Genomic DNA, 10,021 nt, shown 5'->3' on the forward strand with positions numbered 1-10,021 from the left:
CACCAGGAGCGAAAAGGGCAAATGTGGTCTATGTCCCCTCCATACGAAATCTGTAATTAGTGACCTCAGTTTTTTAAAGTGCAACCGTGGTAACCCAATCGGGATAGTTTGGCATTGATAAAGGAATTTGGGTAATGCGTCCATTTTTATTACGTTGACCCTGCCATTCCAGGAGAGAAACAGGTGTCTCCTTCTGTTCAAATCCCTCTCTAGACTAGTAGCACAGGGGGTAAAATTAAGTTTGAAGGCCTGGGAGATATCAGCCGGCAGTTGGATGCCCAGATACTTGATGTGGGACCCACTCCAATGGAAGGGGACCGTGGCCTCTAGGAATGAGGCCTCGGCCTGTGGGAGTGAGACGTTCAACACCTCTGACTTTTAATCTTATAATTGTTGACTCTCCCAAACCTCTCAAACTCATCTAGCAGAACCGGCATGCTGACCCAGGGGTTGGACAGATAGAGGAGCAGGTCATCGTCCGCGAAGAGCGCCAGTTTATGCTCCATGCGGCCGATCCTCATCCCCTTGATCGACTCGTTGCCGCGGATGGCATTGGCAAGGACCTCCATGGTCAAGACATATAGGAAGGGGGACAGCGGGCCCCCCTGCCTGGTACCGTTCTCCACCCGAAAGGCTCCAACCACACCACATTCACACTTATCCTGTCTGTGGGATCCCGATCCAATGCCATGATCCACTGCTTCATCCGCGGCCCTTTTCCTATTCTATCCAGAGTGGCAGGGAGGAAGGGCCAGCTTACCCTATCAAACGCCTTCTCAGCGTCAATGGCTAGGAGGCATAGGGGCACTTTCAGATTCCTTGCCCTGGCTATTAGGGACAGTGTTTTAACCCACCTGCTCTCTATGTATCAGGTTTGGCACTACATTTTGGAGTCTGTTGGCAGTAAGTTTTGCAAACATCTTAATGTCTACATTGATCAGAGATATTGGTCTATAGCTCCCACAGGCCGAGGGATCATTACCCGGCTTAGGTATAACCGTTATGTGAGCCTGAAGCTCTTGCGGCAGGAAGGGGTGGCCCCTACTGACGGATTAGTTGACATTTTGATCGAAACATGGAAGCTAGCAGGCCACTTCATGGCTCCTGGCTATACCACTAGTCCCCACACAAACCAGGAGTCCAGTGACACCGGACCCAGTTCACACCGCAAGCTGCAACAGCACAGCCAACAGGGCACAAGTCACACAGCAAGCTGTACAGGACACAAGTCATACAGGAAGCTGAAGGTCAATGACTGCTCACCCTGAGCACCAGACAAACACTGACAGGAGGTGAGTTTATATGTGCTGCAGACTAAAGGAGATTGGCTGCTGGAGAATATCACACCCAGCCAGCTCAATTAACCCCAACCTGTGAAGGTGTGCTCCTAGAACCCTGTAGTACAACAGATCCCAGCACTGTCCCTGACCCTGACACTGTCCATATATTTCATAGACAACACACAGACCCATTGTAGCCTTTGGGGCTATTAACATGGGTGAGTTTTCACATAGACCAATACAATAGGACACACAATGTCCACTGTGCACGATCTCCTTACCCAACTCTAGTGTCAATCAGTAACTTACTTGACCCCCCACTGTCTTAGACCCCCTGGCATCATATATCTTTCAGCTCTCTTGCTATCTCATAGCCATACTCAGTTACAGGAATAGTTTTGAGAAAATTAAGCTTTTAGTTCATTATTTGCCTAAAAGGATGACTAAGTGTCTCAAAAATTCCATGAAATATTCAAAACATTGCAGATATCCAGTTTTGGCAGCGTCTGAAAAAAGGAAGGCAGTCAGTTACCCTTGTTCCATTATACACATTTTCTGAGAAATAACTACTCATTAAACATTGTTTGGTATAACATGTCCACTTCTGCCAGCACAGAGGACCTCAATACCAGACCAGTGGTGCCATTAACTCCATTTCAAGTGAAACCGTACTTATCCCCTTCTGGTACCATGACCTCCGATTTATATAATAGTATATAATAAACTCTTGATAGGTACTCTGTCCTCAGTTTCAGAATGGATGATTGTAAGCGATTCTGATGACAGTGGACTCCTTATATAAACTAACTTTGAGATGATCCTTAAAGAGGTTGTCCGGTTACTGGACAACATTCCTTCAAGAGGGCTGTCTGTGCTGCAGCCCTGCTGTGGTCCCAGCCTCTGTTGTGACAGCTAACGTTACCAGAAATCAGGTGACCACTACAGCCTCTAATTAGCAACTCTGAGTCTGTTGGTATACGTGCTCGCATCCTGAGCGCCATGATGCCAGGAGTTTGGGGACATGATTCTGTAGCTTCTGATTGGCTGCAGTGGTATCCTGGCTTCTGGTGTTGTCAGCTATCACAAGAAACACCAGGACCGCAGCAGGGCTGCAATGCTGGATCCCGGCAGCGGCAGAAGGGCAAATAGAGCTTAGTTTGTTATTTTACTACAGACAAAACCATAGAAGTTAATATGGAGTTGGGTCCCTCCTACAAATATAACAGCCTCCACTCTTTTGGGAAGGTTTCCACAAGATTGTAGAGTGTGTCTGAGGGAATTTGTGCCAATTCAGCCAAAAAAACATTTTTAAGGTCAAGTACTGAGGTTTTTGAAAGCATTGCTGACAACTAGCATTGCAATTCATCCCAAAGGCGTTTGATGACATTGTAGTCAGGGCTCTGTGCAGCCATTTGAGTTCCTACATTCTATACTCCTCAAACCATGCCCTGATGGAGCTCGCTTTGGGCATGGGACATAGTCAGGCCTTATTTGGAGGCATACAATTGTCTAAAATGTTTTTACATGCTGTAGCATTAATGTTACCCTTCACTGGAACTAAGGGGCATAGCTGAAAACCTGAAAATTGCCTATTGCCATTATCTGATAGCTCCAAACTTGGAGCCGACTTCCCTAGTAGCCTATGACTTCATTGGTGGAGCCTCCTGCCACGTTCCCTCAGTACTCTCTTTCTCAAAGACTAGACTTTGTCTTGAGAATGAATGTGATTGACATATGTAGACAGGAGGATAGGAGGGGGCATCACAAATGACTGCATTCCATACAGCAGAAACACAACCCTAATGTGTTTTGGCTCAATGGAGGCAAAAAGGACCCTCTTTGGCTTCTGTCCAGTGAATGGGGGCCTATGGATCTGTTTGAACTTTGCTGGCACATATTGCAAACAGCTTACTGAAATGTAGTGTAAAAAGAACCTTATCCAACTACCTTAAAGCTCATCTTGTTTGGACATCAGCTGTTGTAGCCAACAGTTAGTTTGGTGGACAATGTGTTAACTGTAGCAATACATGGACAGAAGATATTCCCTCCTGGTGGTTGCATCAGTGCAGTATGCTGCCTTGGCACAGCCCACAACTCTTGGAGACTCACATGTCCTTCCGTTGTTCATTGCACAATAAATTTGCCAATCAGGATGGAATGTGGTTTTATGAGAATATAAACTTCTTGTACATTGACCGCATTTGTAACCAAGTCCCACAAGCTCTCCGTGAAGAGTTTATCTCTAGTCTCAGTCTTCCGCACATAATTGCTGTTTTCACTATTAGCAGAGCAAAATATGGTAAAATAAAATAGGCATATAAAATGTAAGACTGGGTATTAATTCATTAATTAAAGGGGTTGTCCAAGTTATGAAAAGGCAACCTAAAGGGTCCCCATATTGTAAAATAACAGAAGAGCTGATACTCACTGCTCCCCACTTGTCCTCTGCCACCGCTTCCAGTCTCCGCTGTGTTGTATACAGTCAGTACCGTAAACCTGCTGCTGCAGCCAATGACAGCATTCAGAGATTATCATTGTGCACTGTCATTGGCTGCAGCAGCTTGTTTGTAAACAGCTCAGGCTGTCTGCAGCCTCTAAAGATGAGGGAGGCCAAAGCTCTTCCATAGTGTTCTGGTATCAACGTATGAATGGGACTTGCTGGGTTACAGTTCAGTGCCTGTGTGGTTCAAAGCATAGCCAGCGATATATATATTTATATATATTTTTAAAATATGCTGGCCTGGCTGAAAAACAATAAAGTAGCCTATACTTACCCGCTCCAACTCCTCCCTCCTCTCTGTTCTCCCCACAGTTGCTCTGTTTAGAGGTGGCAGTTAGCAGGGGACATTCCATCAGCAAGCAGATTCTGCAGTTTAAAAAAAGACCCAGAGAATGGAAACTATAACCTAATAGATGTGACTACTATATTTGTCATTTTTGCTGTGGTTTTACGGCTCTGTGTTCAAAGTATGGCAATGCAAGTACTTCATCGAGTATTTGATGCAAACAAACACTTGTCAGAATTAAAGGTGTTTTACAAGTCATTACTTTTATAAAGTTTTGGCTCCACCATGCCCCAAACTATATAAAAGTATTATAGTCACCATGGCACCAGACTGCTGCTTTGTTGGTTCAGTGTCGTAGTATTTGATAGGTGACGTCATCCGGCCAGAAGGCCAGGTAACATCCCGTAAACTGGTCACCAGGGGTTCTAATATGCAGAAGCCCTGAGGCAGGTTTATTGGACATCACTGATGACTTCCCTGCTTGGCTCACATTGGCTGCAGCGGTCATGTGGCTAAACAACCCACATCACCGCTGCAACCAATGTAAACAGAAGACCGGAGCAGTGGCCACCGGCGGAAGAGCAGTAAACAGTTGGAGGAGAGTATTTTTTTTTTATATATATTCCAGGTCCCCCCACTACCACCAAAGTCAAGGATTCTTGGAAAACCCCTGTAAAAGGGGGTCATCTGGTTTTAAAAAATGTTTTAAAAGGGTTGCAAATATATAAAACCTAAAATAGAACCACTACCACCTATCCTGTGTTTCAGTGATCTACAGCTGTATCTATGGCGGTCCTCTGTAGTCTTTTGTTTACATCCCCCCAGAAGTGGCGATTTGTACTGCTGCTGACCGCAGCAGCCAATCAGTATCCACAGTGGTCATGTGACTTATTCCTGGCACTATGGCTCTCATCACTCAGTGGTGGTGACAGTAGTACAGGCACGTGACCATTGTGACCACTAATTGGCAGTAGTGTGTACATCACGTCCAAAGTTACCTGGATTATCGGAGCAGAGAACGGATGAGTAGTGGCTCTTTTTATGTTTTATAACATTTGTTGCCATTTTTATTTTTTTGCTGGTTTATGGATTAATTTTAAGGAAACACAGATTTTGCGAATTGGATGCGCAACATTCACAAATGCCTCAATCACAGTCAACCAACAACAGCGGTTGTAAGAGGTCAACTGGTTTGACCACCTAGGCAGTACAATTACCAATGACAAGGATGCTAAACATGAACTCCAGTGTCGCATCAGGAAGGCGTTAGCAATTTCCAATGTCTATGTTCAATATGGGCTACTGCTTCACTCCCATTACAAATGAAGATAGAACTTCTGAATAGAGATGAGCGAGCATACTCGCTAAGGACAATTACTCGATCGAGCATTGCCCTTAGCGAGTACCTGCCCGCTCGGAAGAAAAGGTTCGGCTGCCGGCGCGGGTGAGAGGTGAGTTGCGGCAATGAGCAGGGGGGGAGAGAGAGATCTCCCCTCCGTTTCTCCACGCTCTCCCCCGATGCTTCCAGCCCGCCGCCGAATCTTTTCTTCCGAGCGGGCAGGTACTCGCTAAGGGCAATGCTCGATCAAGTAATTGCCCTTAGCGAGTATGCTCGCTCATCTCTACTTCTGAACACTATCGTGATCCCAACTGTGGTATATGCATCTGAACATGGAAAGCAACCGCATGTATCAAGTGGCAACTCGATGTTTTCCAACAATGATACCTTCATTGCCTGCTTAAGGTCACTTGATCGGGTTACCAATGAAGAAATTTACCACTGCTCCATTCCCAAGTCACCGAAGGCCGATTCGGTTTTTAAGGACACATTCTACCCTTCCTTTGACAAGACTGGCAAGAATCACTGTCTCATGGAATCCCAAAAATGGGAAACATCAGCAAGAAAGACGATGCACATTTATAAAGGGCTTGCGTACTGTCACCCTTTCAAGACTGGATAGCCCCTTTAAATATATAGGTTTACAATAAATAGTTATGGCTGGACATTGGAAAGTAGTTATAAAGTATCACGACCAGATAAAGGCCCTTCTACACAGAAGAATTCTTGTTCAAAAAATTTTTCAAAATGAGTGAAATTGAACGTTAATCATTCAGTGTAAACACAGCCAACGATCGAACGATGCAAGATATTTTGTTCGCTTATCGTTCATTTCATGAAATCGTTGTCTCGTTTGCTAATTGTTCGTTTAAATATTGATCGTTCAGTCGTTCTCATTCACTGCCTGTATAAACAAGCTGCATGAGCGAACTAGCGAACTCTGACATTGTTCCCGTGTGCGAATGATAAATCATTGTGCGTAAAAGCTGTAACTTTTTCTTCATGTACATGCTGAGATTTTCAGTAGACAAAAGATCAGATAAAGACAATTCTCTGATGACACTTCCTTAGATAATGCCAACAACTCTGAGATAATTGTCCCTTCAGAAGAAGTCCAAGACCTTGGACTTGACTCACACTTCTCACAATTTCCAACTTACCAAACAAGTAACAACTTTTATCTGAAAAGTCTACAATTTTCCATTATGATCTAATGATTTTTGTCCCAACTTTCATCTGAAAGACATCAAATATATGAGCCATACACAAGAGAAAAGTAAGCAGAATCAGCTGGTGATCTGATGTGCTTGCGGACCTGCTGATGCCAGATGTCTGGGTGATAGGAATTGGGCAATTTAGATATTAAAAACTAGATTCTTTGTCCCAAGTGGGAGATAAGCATGCCACATACAAATAAACATGTCCGCTTGGCCAAGTCCAGCTTAGATGATTATAGTGGAGTGGGCTGAAATAGCTATCTCATGTCTAAAAGTGCCTTTACCAGAGACAACTGTTGGGTCCGAAAACCCCTTTTGAGCATGAAGTGCCTTTCTGAAAGAATTGGGACAGCAATCTTATGGCTGGGTTCCCACTGTGCGTATTCCCGTCGGAAATCCCGCGGTTTGGCCGCAGCAAAAAACGCGAGATCTCCGCTGGGAGAACTGCCACAGAAAAACCCGCGGCGGCTTTGAAGCGGCCTGGCCGCTCGCTCTTCCGCTGCGGCCGGCGCTCCCATAGAGGAGAGAGCGGCCTCGGCGGAAATAAAAAAAAAATAGACATGCTGCATCTTCTGAAGCCGCGGCTGCGGTCACTGCAGCCGCGATTTCAGCCTGACTTACCGCAGCAGATTGGCCGTCCCGTGTGGACGAGATTTCTGAGAAATCTCGTCCACATGGCTGGCTAATCCCGAGATTAGCGGCTGCAGGCGGATTTGCCGTGGCGAAATTCTGCGCGGAATTTCCGCAGCAAATCCGCCCTGTGTGAATGCAGCCTATGGCTCGTTTTCTCTATGCACTCTGGATTGCCCTATTAGCTATGTGTGAAATCCTGTGCTAATTTTCATTGAGATCTGAACTCCAGTGATAATGTTACTTGTAGTGTTATTTGGATATTTTTTGTATACATTCTTCTATAAATTAGATTTTTCATTGTGCTTGTCACCTGTAATATAGCGCACAGATCAACAGTGTTGCGTCATGTCAGTGACAGCTCCTTGTCTACACTGTCCATCATGTCTAACTATTCAGGTTTCCGGCTCCTCAGTAAGGCTAATCACACATTATAGTTCAGATTTGGGGTTATCTCCCTCGTTTACATGCTGCAGAAACATTTCTGACTATATTGGTATAGCATGCTGCAAAAAATGAAATCTATAGCATGCACAATCCCTTATGGAAAGTCAGCAAATTCCACTCATTGTACTTATGTGAGGAGGTCATATCAAAATCCACATGTAAATACTGCAGTATGTTTAATTCCAATGGATGCAAAATATACAGATAGATGTTGGCTGGTTCAGCAGATTTATGTATAGCATCCTATTTAGGCTAATTTCACACGGGCTTTATGACCTTACATGTAACCTTTATGGTTTTGCGGCTTTTGCCTACAGCCTTTGTGGTTTTGGCGCTGTGGCCTTTGTGGTTTTGACCTTATAGCCTTTGTAGCTTTTGCCTTATGGCCTAATATATTTTATGACTTTGCCTATAATTTTTATTGCTTTGGGGCTTTGCCTTTAGCCTTTGTGGTTTTGGCCTCATAACCTTTGCAATTATAAGCCATTGAGCTTTGCCTATACCATTTTTGTATTTTAATTATGGCCTCTGTGCCTAAGGGCCCATTTACATGCAAAAATAATCTTTCAAATGATTGAAAGATTAGCAATCATTTTGCGTAAAGTACTAATGGGCACTAATGCCCATTAGTACTTTATCAGCTCCATTTGCATGGAAATGAGCCTCCAGAGCTGGTTGTGTAACTCAGCAGGTGGTCTGAGCTCTGCAATTAGCTCTATTGTTCAGCAACAGGCTGCTAAGAGAATACAACGTAATCTTTAGCTCCCCCTGGAGATAACACCCCGTGATCTGTTTTCTCTCCAAGGCTGAAGAGAGAATACAATACAATCTCCTGGTCCCCTGGAGAACACAGCATGCGGTCTGAACAATGGATTTTAAGTTCACCTAAAAATTATTGTTCAGATGAAAAGTGCACAATGGTAGCATTTACACACAACGATTATCACACAAAAGCCATAGTTTTAACGAATTTTGAACAAATAATCGTTGCGTGTAAATGGGCCTTAACCTAGGTACTACTACTCACTGTGCTTGGCCTAGAGATTGTGGCCTCTGGGACCATTGTTTGATAGGAGTCAGTGTGCATTAGTGATGAAAATCACATTGTTATTGTGCAAGTGTGGATTGGCCTCTGAAAGTAGGTAGGTGTGTAAAAAAAAATCAAGGAGCTTTGTGAATTGACATTTGAAGGAATCTCTAGGTGTTGGGTTTAGGCGTTCTCTGAATTCGCTTTGTGAAAGAATCAGGAGGTGGTCGGTTTGAGCAAATAGCAAACAAGGAGTTTTGTGAATTGACATTTTGTGAATTTGTTTACTATCACAAATCTTTAGTCAGAAGAAGTAGTGAAACCAGCTGGCGGCCAAAGATAAATCCTCGATGTAGATGCCATGACTAGAGATGAGCGAACGTAGTCGTCCGAGCTTGATATTCGTGCGAATATTAGGGTGTTCGGGATGCTCGTTACTCGTAACGAGTACCACGCGGTGTTCCGGTTACTTTCAGTTTCCTCTCTGAGACGTTAGCGCGCTTTTCTGGCCAATTGAAAGACAGGGAAGGCATTACAACTTCCCCCTGCGACGTTCAAGCCCTATACCACCCCCCTGCTGTGAGTGGCTGGAAAGATCAGATGTCACCCGAGTATAAAAGTCGGCCCCTCCCGCGGCTCGCCACACATGCCTTGTGAGTTAGCTGAGGGAAAGTACTATCGTGCTGGAGCTGCTGTAGGGAGAGCGTTAGGAGTTAGTGTAGGCTTCAAGAACCCCAACGGTCCTTCTTAGGGCCACATCTACTAGTGTGCAGTACTGTGTTAGCACAGTATTTTTTATTTTTTTTTCCAAAATTGGATCTGCAGAGCATTGCGCCCTGCAATAGGGACAGAAGTGGGGGTTAGGCAGGGAGAGTGTTAGGAGTTAGTGTAGGCTTCAAGAACCCCAACGGTCCTTTCTAGGGCCACATCTATCCGTGTGCAGTACTGTCCAGGCTGCTGTTAGCAGTGTTGCATATTTTTTTTTCTTTCTCAAAACCGGCTGTGCAGAGCATTGCACCCGGCATTAATACTACAGGGATAGAATTGTGTAGGCAGGGCCAGAAGACATACATTATTCATTGAATACACACAGTGTGGGTGTTCCTTGTAAAAAGCAGGGAAAAAATTCTATTTGGCCTGCCTCTGACAGTACTCAGGGCTCTGTGTACGTGTGTGCTGTGCGCTGAACGTTCAGAAAAAATCAGACGCAGTCAGCTACGTTTTACCGCAGGCAGGCGGCAATTTTTTTCCTGCATGGGAAATCCCTGATCTGCTGTAGGTAGCGAATTACTTTG

The sequence above is a fragment of the Eleutherodactylus coqui genome, chromosome 1 (genome assembly GCF_035609145.1).
Source record: "Eleutherodactylus coqui strain aEleCoq1 chromosome 1, aEleCoq1.hap1, whole genome shotgun sequence".
Taxonomy (NCBI): Eukaryota; Metazoa; Chordata; class Amphibia; order Anura; family Eleutherodactylidae; genus Eleutherodactylus; species Eleutherodactylus coqui.